The sequence below is a fragment of the Columba livia genome, chromosome 10, assembly GCF_036013475.1.
Source record: "Columba livia isolate bColLiv1 breed racing homer chromosome 10, bColLiv1.pat.W.v2, whole genome shotgun sequence".
Lineage (NCBI taxonomy): Eukaryota > Metazoa > Chordata > Aves > Columbiformes > Columbidae > Columba > Columba livia.
The window spans coordinates 13,703,219-13,718,576 of record NC_088611.1 but is presented as its reverse complement, the minus strand read 5'-3'; the positions used below and the strand labels follow the sequence as shown (position 1 = coordinate 13,718,576).

General features: G+C 42.6%; 1 protein-coding gene across 2 annotated transcripts in view; it reads right to left on the bottom strand.

Moving 5' to 3' along the window:
- The window catches only part of FRMD4B (FERM domain containing 4B), a 130,341-nt gene that overhangs the window by 109,855 nt on the left and 5,128 nt on the right, over positions 1-15,358 (bottom strand). The window contains exon 1 of one of the 2 annotated variants that reach the window (XM_065075433.1): positions 11,091-11,109. The exons of the other annotated variant lie outside the window; for it this stretch is intronic. The gene's annotated coding sequence lies outside the window, so the exon portion shown is untranslated. Of the gene's footprint in view, positions 1-11,090; positions 11,110-15,358 lie in introns of those variants that run through there. 2 annotated transcript variants of the gene reach the window in all.

The following is a 15,358-nucleotide window of genomic DNA, read 5'->3' as shown; positions in this document are numbered from 1 at the left end:
GAAGCAATCAGTGCACTGTGGCCAGCACAGTGCTGCTCCTACCCATGATAAGAGCTACCATGAAGGGAGGATACACACACAACGTATTACACCATTTAGTACCTCTGTTGGGTGGAAGACTAAGACTACTTATATAGATTCATGCCTCTGCTTTGAGCAGAGCAGGAGATTTACCACTTGCCTGTCAATACCCAGAGCATTCTTCCAACAACTTTAGAGCAGCTGAACCATAGTAAGGGTCAGATGTGTCCCCTCCTGGCTCAGGCAATAGCCACCAAGCTCTGCTCACACTGGTAATTAGAATTCACACTTTGAGGCATGAAGTGGTATCACATATGGGGTCATGAAGAAATGTTAACCCACAGACAGGGTCAGTAGGTATCCTTCCTAGGCTGAGCTAATGACACCAACCACTATCCAACCTGGAACCACAGATGATGTTCTCCTGGTTCCTAGTTTTCCACGTTGCTTAAAAAATAACCAGCTAGATTCTTAGAAAATATTACTTTTATGGTTCTTTTTCCTAGAAAAGATTCCTGGTTGTACTATTACAGGATCATAATTGGAAAACAATAGATCAAATGATGCGAATAAGTCCAGCCATGTTCAAATGAATCCAAGTAAAGGTGAAGTCAGAAGTGTAAAATTCTAATAACCTTGAATACAAGCCTACTAGCAACAGAGCTTTAAGGTACACTGTGCTGGTTTCAGGGTGAACCTTAAAGTATATGGAATGAGGATCTCTGTTTAACTTCACCCTGCAGACCCCTGGCTATATATACCAGCTGCATACATACACAGCACTTGTTTCTAAAATTTGTGCCACTGGTTCAAATCTAGTTGTCCTTTTCCTGCCAACTTCTTGGCTCCTGCTATGAAGCTGGGAAGTTCTGGGGTTGTTTAGATGTTGCTGGCTCAGTCTCAGCTGGGTGACCAGGGGCAACCAAATGTTCCACATGGATACCTGGCCTGATGTTGCTACACTAACACCACAGCTCAAAGTCTTTGCAAAGATCCTAAGTAAGGGTACAAAGAAGACAACAAGAAAACAAATGAAAATGTAGCTTTAATTTGTTTTCAACTGCATGCTACAATTAGGGTAACACAACAGACACGCATTGCAACATTATGCTCCCTATGACCACAGCCTTGGGAAAGGTGATGCTCTGAGCTCACATCTCTACTTTCTGTCCTGAGTGGCTCCACAGACAAACCAGGTACTCTGCACAGGCACAAAATAACCGCAGTCAAGCTCTATGCCTGCTGACAGAAATGTTTTAAATATTTGCTCCAGTAAGAAATATGGCAAATGAGTCAAAAATAGTTTTTATTCTATTCCTCTACCAGAGAAAGAAAATAACTTGCTCACTATATTACTTTTCTGCATTACTGTCAGCACTTGCATGCTGAAAAAAAACAACCCTTAAAAAAGCGTCTATTTTGTGGAGTTCCCATCCATCAAATAGCATTAGAAATACTCAGGGGACTCTGCTTTGGCTTTACTGTTATTTAACATGGAGATTTGTTTGCCCCACCCCACTCTGTTTTACAGTCTTGGGTAGCATTACACTTTGAGCTTCAGTAGCACCAAGGGGGGCTTCTATTTAAAACCTTCTTTACTGCAGGAAATTCTGTTACATGACATTTTTCAAAAGTATTTTTTTGAGGAGAAAAAGGTGTCAGATGATTTGCTGCCTTCTGAGACATGCAGATGCAATGACCCAGAAAAAAGCACCCTCTAATGTTTAGGAATACAGAGCATCAGATTGGAGAGAGGAAAGAAAAATTTCAAGCAAAATATTAAAAATCCACAGCTACTGGTAAAGTAGCAGGGGGAAAAAGGACAGGCATGAAGATGTGACAGCCAAAAGATGGGAAATTCTTCATTTTAGCTTACATGTGTACTATTAAAATACACACACATAATCACACACAATATTTCCCCCTGGGAACCCCAAATTTATGCCTAAACTGTACAAGAGGACAGCACAGCTGTAACAGAGAACAGGCCTGTAATTAGGTCTCTGTTGTGCCATCAACAAATACAGCATTTATGAACATACATCACCAGAGATACAATTCCCACACAAATACAGTTGAAAGCTCATACATCTCCTGTTTGCAGCCTCACCTTTTTATGCATTTCATTTTGGGTTTGATTATTAGATGCCCACAAGCACCTATTAAGCAGTCAGAAGAAACCATGGCAGAGCAAATCCCAGCTCTGCTGTTAAGACAGGTCCAATAAACCAGGAACAAAGAGAATTTGCAACAGCACACCCTCACCATGCCCCTGCGGAGATGTGCATGGATCCAGGAGTGAGGGCTGTGCCAATCCCTGCAAGAATATGGCACAAGGACACTTGCTCCCCCTCAGTGGCACACCAAGCATCACATCTCTGCTTTAGTAGAACTTGTGAAATGATTTACCATCTTGCTGCAGGGGCCATGGTATGGGACTCATTATCATTGCTGAAGATGCAATACTTATTGCAATGTCTCTTAAACAAGGGATGTTTTATGGACAGCCCAGGCAAACCAGCCAGGGCTCCTTGGGGTATGAGGCTGCTCCCCAGACTTGGTATACAAGGCTGTTCCCCAAAGGGGAAAATAAAAGCCTACCCCTTTGCAAATCAGGGAAAGAAAGCGCAACTGCCAAAGAACTGGGGATGAGGTACAGCAGCAAGTGCATGTCACAGCCCATCCAAAACAGGGTAGATGTCCATTGGGCCAGATGCTCATGTCCAAAACCAGAAAAAAGGAGCCTGTCCATGAAATGCTGTAGTCCCAGTGCAGACAGCTGTAGACATCCTGAAGACAGGGTGTACAAACAGGTGAGGTATGGTTTCTACAGTTGCATCATACATGTTTCCTACTGTGATAACCTACTTACCTGCCCGGGCAAAAGACCCTGATTGTCAACAAATCAGAGCAGCAACGAACTTTGTCACAACAAACATATCTAGCCCTTTAACAAAAAGCCCAACTCCAAGATTTGTTTGCAGCTTATATTCCTTGTCCTAACCTAAATGAAGTAAAGAGGCTATTAAATCCTTTTTTGGACCTGCCCTACAAAGCCAGAGCCTCTCTCCTCCTTCTCTCCAAACATCCTCATAAAGTAAAACCCTTTTGGGAAAAAAAATCAGCGACCTTGTTGCTCTTCCCTGCCAGTGGCTCAAGAAACACAAGCATGATACTTCTCTTGTTTCTGCCCTTGGCAGATACTTCCCTGGGGATACGTTGTACCTACCTGCATTGGACTCCGTTGCACAGCTATGAGAATTCACATTATGTAAATGCACAGACATGAAAACACCAACTGATTTAGTGTATGTTTTTGCTCTTCCCTTTACAGTAAGTGGCAGTGCAGTAGTAATTCAAACACTGTCATTTGGTGTTCCTCTTTCTGAAGTGCCCACACCAATTTTAAAACAGGCAGGCTTGGCCTGAAATGAGCCTCACAGAGGTAGGTTTTCCTTTGTCTCAGTAACACAGGAAACAAAACAGCTACAAAAAGACACAGAGACCACATGGTGATAGTGCAGGGGTGAAGAGGGAAAGATTAATCTGAAAATATCTTGACAGTTTCCAGAACAACATAAAACAAGGAGGGACAAGATAACACAAAAGTGAAGACCGTAAGCCACAAGGAAAAAAAAAAAAAACAACACACCAAAAAAGTAATCAATGAGAAGATGAATTCAGCAGATCACTGCAGGAAAGCAGAGGTGCTAAAGGAGCTGTATACCCACAGCTGTACTTGCCATGCCTGGGAGCATCCGTAGGAGCAGCACACACACACCAGAATAATGTGGTTGTAACTCACAGAAACATGAGCAAACGGCAGTTTTCCTGCACACTGCAATAACTCCTTGGATAATTTAGCACAGACAGACACTGTGCTATCATATTTCTCCTCCCTCAAAGCTGCAACATCACTTTTTCTAGGGGTGTGTATTGCTGTTTTAGATCTGGCTTCGGTTTTCTTTAACAGAGAGAGACTCCACAAGAACATGTGCACCACGGTGCACACAGTGCTGCAGGTACATATAACAGATTAAAAAGTCACCTCTGAACTATTATAAACCAGATGCAAGGACAAATATATACATGTAGCTACCACACTGGCTAGCATTTCAAATTTGAAAACCCACAGTCTTGAAAATTTGAACCTAAATTCCAATTGAATCCATCAGACTTTCCTGAACTATGGATTCAGCAACATTTTTATAGAAATAGCAGCCCCAGGTTCATCAGTTCAGAGCAACTCTGAAAGGCAGATAGTGAAACCTGAAACTGTTTGCAGCTAAGCAGCTCAGATGAGAGCGCCTTGGCACACACCCCCATGTATCAGCATCGACGTGCCTGGAAAGCCTCAAGAATTCGTACTGCATTTACTACTACCAGGTACCGAACAATCAGCTTTCAGAAATACAGGGACATCTGAGCAAGACTGTCTCCTTTCACACAGGGCTGTGCAACCACCACAACCCTTTGCACAAGTGACTACATTTATGGGAACTGCTGGAGTGCATCCATGCAGTTATTCCTGCATGTAGGTGTGCTCCTGCACAAACCGATGTACAGTCCCCATGGAGCAGATGTGCTGTGCATCCTTACCTCAAACATCCCAACGGTAGGTGTTTGGCTGTTAAGAGAAATTGCCTTTACTCTGAGGTAGTGAAAGACATTGTCAGAAAGTCTGGGGCTTAGTCCTGGCTCAGAGCCTACATTTACACATCCCTTTTTGGAAGGCAGGGACCAAGACCATTGGATCAGTTATTCAGATATATTATCAACTGCAACTACAGAGCAGCACCAGACAAGTACCTGCCTGTCAATTCAACACCAACATGGAAACTTCTCCTTTCCTGTCTCTTCTGCTATTTGCATTCATTTCATGCAGCTCCAATTCATACAAGCCTCCTGCTTCACTGCACTCAGATCTGGGGAGCTGCACCCATCTCACTTGGCTGTCCTCTCCCCCCAGGTAGGTAACAGACTGCCAACACCCCCAGGAGTGCCAGGATCCATCAGCAAAAGCAAATCACTGCTTGCCTGCCAGTTATTTCATCAGCTACGTCTCCAAGGCCACTGAGCAAGAGGTCATGTGCTGTACCTTCTGGTGACACCTCTCCTCCAGGACTTGTCATCTTCCCATTTAATTTTAAGCAAGCAGGAGAGGAGTGCAGGAGGGTGAGTTCAAACACAGCACTCTGCCTAACATAACAGCTACGTGAGGAATCCAGGTTTACGTGCAGAGACTGTCAAAACAAGGGGCAGAAGAATTAGTTTACACTGCAGAGCTGTGCATACATTTTAAGAATGTACAATCAGCTTTATGTTAGCAGTTTTTCCTCCTTTAAATGAATCTTTAAGATACATCTGAGGGGGGGTTACTCCTATCTGACCACCTGTCATTTTAAAACAGACCCTCCCTGCTCAAAATATGCTTAATCCCAAATAACTTGTACAGCAAAAACCAGGAGATGCCCAGGGCTATTTCTGGAAGTGGGGCCTCAAACCATTTTGCAGACAGGCTGCTGTTTTCTGGACAGACATGTCAAACAAGCACCCCTGTACTCATGCAGAAATGCTCCCCTCACCTGCTCCTCTACATGTACCATTTTCACCCTACATGTATACACAGAGAGGAACAGAATTGGGAAGATTAGGTAATACCCCTGCCAGGGTATTCTTGTTTGTTTTTTCAATATTTCTGTGAGCCAACTAGGACTTTGTTTAGTAAACAATGACAGTATTTAAACGATGCTGACTAAAATAATTCAGTTAAGACATCATGCCTTTAGAAATACTATGTTTAATTCATGCTACAGCTCTTTTTCCCCCCCACACACTGTGGATTCAGCTATTCAGACTGTGATCCTCCACACAAGCCAAACACATAAGAATTCTTGCACCTCCAATGCATGGAGACATGACAATATTTGGCCTTTTTCCATGGCAAGGCGTAAGTAAATTGGAGTTTTACCAGGACTCAAAGCCATTTGGATACTTCTGGACACAAGCCAGTTTCTAACTAACTGGGAATCAAGAAAGGAAATTTATTGGAAAAAAATCATCCCAACACACACAGGACTGCTGAAATATCAGCTTCTGAAGGAGCTGGTACAAGCTGCTGTTGTAAATGGGATATTAAACTACCCAATTCATTCAGGTTGTTTTCTATAGGCTTCACTTGAGACTTTAAATTTTGTACAAAGTTTTCAACACCTTCACAGTGGTCAAACCGAAAGGGCACTTAACATGAGAAGCACACAAATTTAATGGTGCACCAGTATAGCAGCACAGAGCTCACTATAACATAAACATTGCAATCTTGCTAAGGCTCCCAGGAAAATGCACCAAGTTAAAGCTACTTGTTGCTTCTCACTCAAACCCTGTGGGTTTTTTTATCTGAGAAAAGGAGTACCTTGCTTTGAGACTGATTTCTTGAGAAGCATAGTGTCTCTCTCACTAATTCTGTCCCACAGGTAAAGTCACCCACATCCATTTTCAGGTCACAGACAATACAGAGGGACGCTCACTTTGGTCTCTCTCCGCTTTTGCTCTCCCAAACTTGCTCTCAAACTACCCCACACCTCTTCTTTTATGCAAACCATCAGATTATATGTATGAAAATAAACTATTTAGCTCCATAGCGGCAATCTGCTTGCCCCTTCTGACCAGCAGCTAACTCCACACTGCCAATGGGACATGCTTATCAGTCCTCCTGAAACAAAGAGCCAACTAGAGCAACCTTTGTTGAACCATGACACAGCCCTTAGTGAAGGGAGGCCACCCAACAGCTGACAGAATGGTCTGTCAAGGCTTTTTCTTCAGGAACAACATGATCTAGTACCAAGATAAGTGTTCAATTATCCACTGCTATACAATAACTTCCCACTAACATCACTCAACTCTACATTTTGATAAGGAATCTGCAGCAATCCAAGACATGAGTCTAGTTTGATGATGATTTGACCAAGCACTGTTGGAGGAAGAAAACATGTTCTGCCCTGACAAGAATTAGCAACACCAGCCTCTGCACCCAGCCCTCAGTACCATGCAGGACAAGCTTAACATTCTGCTGCTTCTACTGTTCTTGGTTTTGACAGAGCTGTGCAAACAGACAACAACCAACCAGCCAGCTGACTTCCAGTGTTTCAGAAATTGGAAGCTAAAATACTGAAGACCTCAAACTGCTTCTAACTCAGGTCAGTTCCAGGAGTTTAACTGGTCAGGTAAAATAATTGCAGAACAACTGGTCTGGGACATCCCGCCTGTACCAGAGCCTCTGACCAGCTTTGGGGTGTCTCATGCAGACAAGAGGCATAAAAGCAGAACAGAAGTAGTACAAAGAGCTTTTGGAAATGTTTTGACAACAACAGTTACAACCCGTCACACTCTTGTGTTACCTCAGCTTTAACAAGTTTCTCCACGTCAGCTCCCCTCCCTGCCTTCAGGCCACAGCAAATGTTACGGCTTTTTTTTTTCCTCTTCTTAAGACCATTCACTACAGGCTGGGAGCTAATTTATGGCAATTCATTAGGCTACTCTAATCCAGGCAACAACAATTCATGCTGTAACTTTATGAAATGAACGCTTCACAAAAATACTACCCCACCCTTGCAAAAAGTTAATTAAGGATTCTTCTACCTGCTCTCAGAAGATCACAGGGCAGATGCTGTCAGACGGGTTTGCCTTCTGTTACTACCAATTTCAGTAACAATTCATCTCTCCTAATCCCATTCTGAATATCAGGTACTCACACAGACATATTAAAATGAAATAAAGAGGTTTGTTGTAGCCACCCAGGCAGGAGCATTGGTTCGGATGGAGCTGGCAGAGAGGAAAAGACAACTTAGCATACAGGGATGACTGGCTCTTTCTAAAATCTGGAGGACATGCTGTTCTTCTGAAGACCCCTGGCCCTCCAAATATTTGCTTGAGGTTACTTTATGTGCACAGTTTCCTAGAGGAATGGTGAGCATGCAGAGCACATTCCTCTACTAAGTATCTTCTTCAAAATTTGGGTAAATACCAGCATATTCCTGCCCAGCTCACACAAACAATTAGAATTCTAATTTCAGGAGCAGTGTTTGAAAGAATATCCTTGCTGCCTGGTATTCACTAAAACTGAGCACAACTTAACTGATTTTGTCCTCTGCTAACCAATACTGTTAGACTCTCAAGGTGGACACATTTATCCCAGTAAATGATTACTCTAAACTCTATCATTTAGACAAAAAAGGTAGCTGTAACCATGCCAGGAGGTTCTAGCAGGTAAAAAAATAGTATCCTGTATGTAGAGAACTATCTTGGACAATAATGAAGCCATTGCTAATATTACTGTCATTATATACTAAGAATTTACTGGAAAGTGGTACACTTTAATTTGTCTTCCTGTCTTGCTCCATCATCCCCTTGTACACAGGTGTCACAACTACAGTTTAAATGCTTACCTGAAATAATCGCACACTGAAATGGCAAATGCAAACTTTTGAAATATTTTGTTCTTAAGAAGGGCACAAAGCACCATTGATAGATGCCTCTGAATCCTTCCTCACACAGAATAAGTCCAGACCCTTGGATCCCATCACTGCCTGGTCCAAGCTTAATCTGCTTTAAAGCCGAAGGTCCGCCTTGGACACTTCTCTGCTATTTTTTTGAAACAACTTTCTGGGGCCTGGCAAGGATTTTTATCTGAAGAATTCCTTACCACAAAGTAAGCCCAAATCAGGTTTGTATAAACTTTCTCTGCTTTCTGTGCTATCACTCCTCATTACCCTGTATTGAGTAGTTCTGCCTTCGGGTTTGCACCCATCAAATGTTTGTCATGGTGGGTTTTTTACACTGCCCTGTGCAAACCCCCTCTTGCTTTGATGTTTATTTGCAGACCTTGCCTGTGCTGTGAGGAGCCACTCTTGACTCAGAATTGCAGTTCTCCAAACCATTTACTCTAGGAGTTTCCACACCAGTTACAAGAACCAGCTCACATAAGAGACCACCGAAACATGGAAGTATTTCAAGCAGATCTTTCCAGCTCCTCAAAAAGAAAAAGCACACAGATTTCACTTTGGTTTTAGCTTCCCGTGATTTTTCTCCCTAGGCACAAGCGTCTTTCACCTTCTTTATTCTTTCACACAGAATTACCCTTTGAATTTAAAGTCACAAACCTCAAGGACAGCCTCTAAAGCTCCACAAACATGCAGAATTCCTCAGTAAAAATAAATCAGTTAAGATGGGCTAACTCCAGACAAGTCCTTTTTTGAGGGGTAGGCTGTGCTAAACCAACATAAGCAGCATCAGGACTGACCCTGGGATCTCCAGAGCTCGGAAGGGGTATGGTGTGAGTTGTGTGGGCCCAGGCAAGACCTGCACAAGAGCCAGTGATATCAGGGACTGAATGCAATATGCAGCCTTAAAATAGAAGTCCCTCCAGCCCCAGGTGATGGTGTTGCTGCTAAAAGTTACTCTTACATCTGTCTTGCCCCAGAGGAAGAAAGCAGGCTACACACAGGTGTTATGATTCATCTACTACAGACTTCCTAGTCAGACATCACCTTCTCCTCCCAAACCTTTTATTCTCTTCCAGAAGAAGGAGATATCAGCTGCTTTAGGCATAGCAGCACCTCAAGCCTTATCAGACATCTTCTCCTGTACAACAGGAATTTCCACTCCCACCTGCCCCACGAGGCAGAGCTGCCCTCAGCCCCCCTTCCCCAGACCTGGGAGAGTCCCCAGGGTTTGATGGCTCCAGGGTACAGGACTGGGAAGTGCTGGGAGGAACAGCTGGAGCCAGTGGCAGACAGAGATGCCACTCCTCTCCATCCAGCATCCATGCACACACACTCCTGCGCACATCCCTGACACCTCCAGAGGCCCAACACTGCCATCGTGTTGCACCCAGAATGGGACTTTCACTCAGACAAGTTTTGCAGAGGAAGACAACGGGCATAAACAATAAGTTGCCAGCAAAATCCATTTTAACTACAGTATGATCTTAGCATCCGCATGAAGCATCTCTGACAGCCCTTTATATGCAGTACACATAGAGTATATTTTATAACTGCATGCCATATTATCCCATATGAAGCTCACAGGAAAAATCCTGTTTCCCCCAGTTCTCTCCAGTTAGTTGAAAACAACCTACTTGGATACTCGTTTTAGTAAGGTGAACAGGCCACTGCAGGAACATCTTGGCAGCACAGCCAAAGGTGCCACCAGCAGATGCTGTGTTAAGCCCACCAGTATGTCCTAAATGGGCCTTAATTTTTATAAATAACTCAATTTGCTACTTCCTTGTTACATCTGGCAGTTCTGTACAACTGTACTTTGCAGTCCAAGGCTACAAAACCACAGGAAGAGAGGGGAACTTGTACTTAAAATCCAGGCATGTGAGGGCCAGGTCTCACTGCATTGCCATTGGAGGGGTGTGGAGAACTACACAGCTTGTTCAGACCTTGATCTCCAACCTTCCTTCTCCCCTAGGAACTTCCGTGCTATTCATTGAAGGCACCTAACAGCTCTACCGCTGAGTAAAGTGTGCCGACTGTTGTTTAAGATTAGCTGTTACAACACAGGCCAATGCACCTGAGCGTTAGTCAGAGACTGAGTAGTTTGTATTAAGATTTAAACAGCTGGATTACAACTATAAAAAAACCTGACACAAAAAACCCACACACACATTAAATGCAACTTCTAGTACCCCAAATCAGAGGTTTGGGCCTGTAACTACTTGCTCCTTCATTAGGCACATCTCCAAAAGACCCATCAGGCAGGAGTTACCCTTAATTCGGGAAACTGAGTCTCACTCTGCAGCCTCCTACCCTGCTCCTGCCCAGGCAGCCAGCATCTCTCCCTGCTGTTTTCACACTTCAGGTCTCAGCTGAGAAAGCAGACCACACATCTCCTAGGCCTATTTTCATGCTTTTTCATAAGTAAGAGAAAGGAATAACACAGCAACCAAGACAAAGAAACAGCCCCCAAAGCAGTAAACATGTTCCACACCTGCCTTCAGCAGGGCTGCACACACTCAGCACAGCAATGGTCTGGGAGTGAGAATCATAGATTAATTTTCCACTTACCTGGACTCACAGGGTGAAACTTTCTAAGGATGAACCAGCAGGCAGTTCATTCCCCGCAGCATTTCCACACTCGCTGCTCCCCACTTAACACCACTTGTCTTTGTTTCTCCTCTGGCTGCCTTTTCCAGCTCAGTCCCTCCCATGGCTAACTGCTCTTACTACTTTTTTTTTACTCCACATTTTATTTTAGGACAACAGGACTGCAGAACACCACTAGTATGTAAAAACAAAACCAAACAAGTATAACTTTGCAGAGGAAGTGCCAGACACACAGTCTGCCGCACAGCACAACCCACCACCCTGTACTTAAACAGCAGAATTGGAGACAACAACTGCTAAAGCAAACTGGGAGGCTCATTCCTGGTGCCACTAAAATCCCACGCAGCTATGGTTTAGCTGAGAGCAAAGATGACACACTCAAATGTAGTTAAATAAACATACCGTACCTCAGCTGCTGCACAGCGCAGGCTCCATCCAAGTAACATGGAGGAGTTTGAATTAGGGGAAGGGATTGCTCTCACAGGGAGAAGAGGTGTAGCTTGCCCTGACAAGCGTATGATGCTAGGACAGAGTGTAACTTCTGAAAGATGAGATGTTAATGCATTACTGACAACCATTTCTGCCATTAAACAACAAAGCTATTCATGCTGGGTTTAAAAAAAAAAAATAGGCTGAGCAAGAAGGGGTTAAAATTACTCTACTGACATAAGCTCCCCAATGCTCAAAGTGGAGCAAGTTGCAAGTTAGCAACCAAGTTAACTCGGAGTAGGAGGATACCTTCAATGTACTCCAAAACAGGGTTAATGCTGGAGCTCGCCTTAGCCTCGTTAAATAGTTTTTCCTAAAGATTTCTTCAAATACCTTTGTTACAAAACGTACTTGTTTACCGATAAGTTGAGATCTGATATGCCATCTGATACACTGGACAGTGCAACAGAACATTTTCCTTGTTTCCTACCAGGTTTCTTTTCCCTCCAGTTTGATTTTTCACAGAGAGATCTATGTTATACACACACACAGCAAAGACCCTTCCCCTCCCTTCCAAATGCAGCACATACCCACATCCCCCCTTGACTAGAAATGAACATCCAAGAAATCCCCATCCCTAAAGACCATTAAAACAAATAGTGTAGCACATCACAACAAATCTTCCTGTAAGTCTGTAGTAGAGAAGTAAGGGTCACTAATATTTTTAAAAGCAACCAAGGTTTGCAAAGGAAATTTATCACACCAGTAACACCCAGTAGGCACACATATACCCCCCCTTCCTTCCCCACACCCACTGTCAGGTCAATTTGAGAAAGCCCATGGTTTTCTTCTCCTTCCCCCAACAATAATCAGTTCATCTAAGTGACAAACTTAGAAAACCTTAACATCAGCTTCATGCCTACAAAAACAGCTGTACAAGTTTACTGCTGTCCCTTGGATGTCCCAAACTAACAAGGACAGACTTACTAGATTTCAACTTCAATTCATCCTCTATTTCATGGAAACCCATCATTAGATGAATTCTGTCATTTCCAGCAGATACTCATGTCCAATCCTTAACAGTGATTTACTTTTAAGTGCAATAAAGGCTAAAACATGGAAAAGGAGTTGCACTGTTGCCAAGAGAGGCAGACTCACATGGTCAACATTTGGAAATACTGACAGATAAGCATATAACTGCTTGCTCTTGTGCCAGATAATGCATCAGCCTCAACGCTGCCAAACAGACACCTCCTGGAGCTTCCTATTTCTGCCTCCCATGTAAGTGACATCAGGTGAAGCTGGAAAAGTGATTAGGAACAATTATTCTCCAAACTTTCTCTGCACAAGAGCACAGACTATTAAATCAGATTGAGATGCAACCTATTTTTGAGATGATTGAGACAACAAAGTTAGAAAGATTTCAGTTACCTAGATTACAGAAAAAAGCAAAACAAACACATTTTGGAAGACTGAAGAACAAACCAAGTCTGTCAGCTGTCTGCGAAGCTATTTTGACACTGGAGGAGGAACAAATGATTTGAAACGCTTATTCTATTTTATTGTAAAACCAAGTAATATCATACAGACTCAGGAGTCCTACTACAGCACATCCTTTTACATTTCCCACATTTTACCTTAATGTTCTATATGCAGCAGCTTTCATATGTGGTGAGGTCATTATACTGAAATATCATCATCACGATTTTGGTCATTTAAAATTTGCTTTTAGCTAGGCCCTGCTCTCAGGCAGCATTCCTGCAAACAGAGACGTTTCCTTCATATTATGCCCAAGAGGGAACTCAGTGTCAGAGTTGGATACGCTTAAATTGCTGGGTCCACAATCCAGAAGAGTTTATAGTTCGTTTTCTAAACCAGGAACTGAAGTCTAATTGAAAATAGAGTAAGGAAAATATGTTAGAAGTAAGAAGAAGAAATCCCCCAAATCATTAAACATCTGCAGCTATCTCTGTGTACTGGGTACAATTTGGAGTTGCTTCCCAAGCTCCAGACACATATTTCTGATCATTATCACCTTCAGGGACAACATGACAAGTCATGTTGAGGTTTAATATTACACACACACCCCCTCCATTTTTAAAAATAGTCTTTTTAGGTTTAAGACACTTTACTTTTTACAATAACTCTTTCTTTTCTGGTTTGGTTTGGTCACAGCTCTAGCACAACAGCTACTGAACATGTGTGCATCTGCTTTCCATAACATCCAAACAGGACTGTTAAGACTGATGCAGTAGCTGTGTTCATGTAACGTACACATTTAGCACTGCAATGCCCCTAGAGGTATTATGTCACATAAAATACATCAATACACTACTATCTCAGACTGAGGCTAGATCATGGATGACAGTCACCTTTTGTGCAGTGCCCAGCCCAGAGCTATGGTTCTGCCTACCTGCTCTCCTCTTCTCCCTCCTGGTTTTCCAGGCTCCTGTCCTCATTACCAATCCAGGTTTGCTTTCTGCTCTAAAGCAACCCTACATCTATCATCTTTCACCTCTCCATTACATGAGCCTAAAACCAAAGAAATGAGCACAACAAGCATTGCTGAATGAAATTATTCCGCATGGTCTGACTACAGACCAACAGCCTCTGCTATGTTCTTGGGACCAGGTTAAGCTGACTCAAGTGAAAACACCCAAATATTCACCAATTACTTTTTATTACTTTAAACTTGTTTCTAAACTAGAGAAATTGGTCTCTGCACCAAGATACTGCTGATGTCTCCCCAAGCCCTTCTAGGACTTGTTGGGAAGGAAGAAAGAAGATACACTACATTTGCTGATGCTGTTTCACCTATTTAAAAGTAATTGAAATTTTGCAGCAGTCTGTTTCCTAATCTTATGCTTCACTTCAATGGGGTAGGGGGGAAATCAGCTGAGTCATTTATGAATAAAGCTGGAGCATTCGGGAATTAGTATTTCAGTAGAACTCTGCAATTCCACATCTCTAAAAGCACACAAATACAGTATTTTAAGGAGATACTTCATTAAAACTCCAGGTGATATTCTGGCTTTAAGATTCCCACTAACTTCAAGACGGACAAGATTTCATCACTGATTTCTCATCTTTTGTCACTTGATGTTTTATAAGATTTTTCAGGATTGAAAGCTTCAAAAGTAATCTTTCTTGGAAAGTTTTTGGGGAGAGAATAATTATTTGTAATCTTATTTTAATGCCCTACAACAATAATAACCCAGAACGTACAGAAAAATGTGTCTGTATTTTTCTTTTGTTTATGCTTTCAAGCAAAAGGGCTTTGTGTTCCATGCAATACAAGGTAAATGGATTTGTTTCTAAAACCATCTCTCTCCTCCGCTGGGATCTGAAAAAAACAGAGGATTAATTCTATGAAAGAGATTTATATATGGGGAGATTAACCAGCCTATGAAACTCTCTTTCAAAGAAACTAAAGATATCTCAGACATTAGCATGAGAAAAGTAGCCCTATAGTTTGGTTTTTTTTAAACATATTAGGAAGGGTTTTGGATGCCCATGTCCCACTGCAAAGGCATCACCACACAGCAGTGTGACCAGGCTGTGGCAATTTAAACTGATCACTGACGATCAGCAACTGATCACCTATGTTCTCCAAGACCAACAAGCAGTGACAGAAACAATTCTTTTGGCTCAGTAACTAGACGGTATGATTTCAAAGCATACCTAAGGGGTTTGAAAACAAACAAATAAAAATCAGCTTTCAACGAGAGGAGGGTAGTAGTGATCAATCTCATCCTGGCAGAGGAAAGAAAGGACCCAGGTGGATTTGGGCTTCACACAGT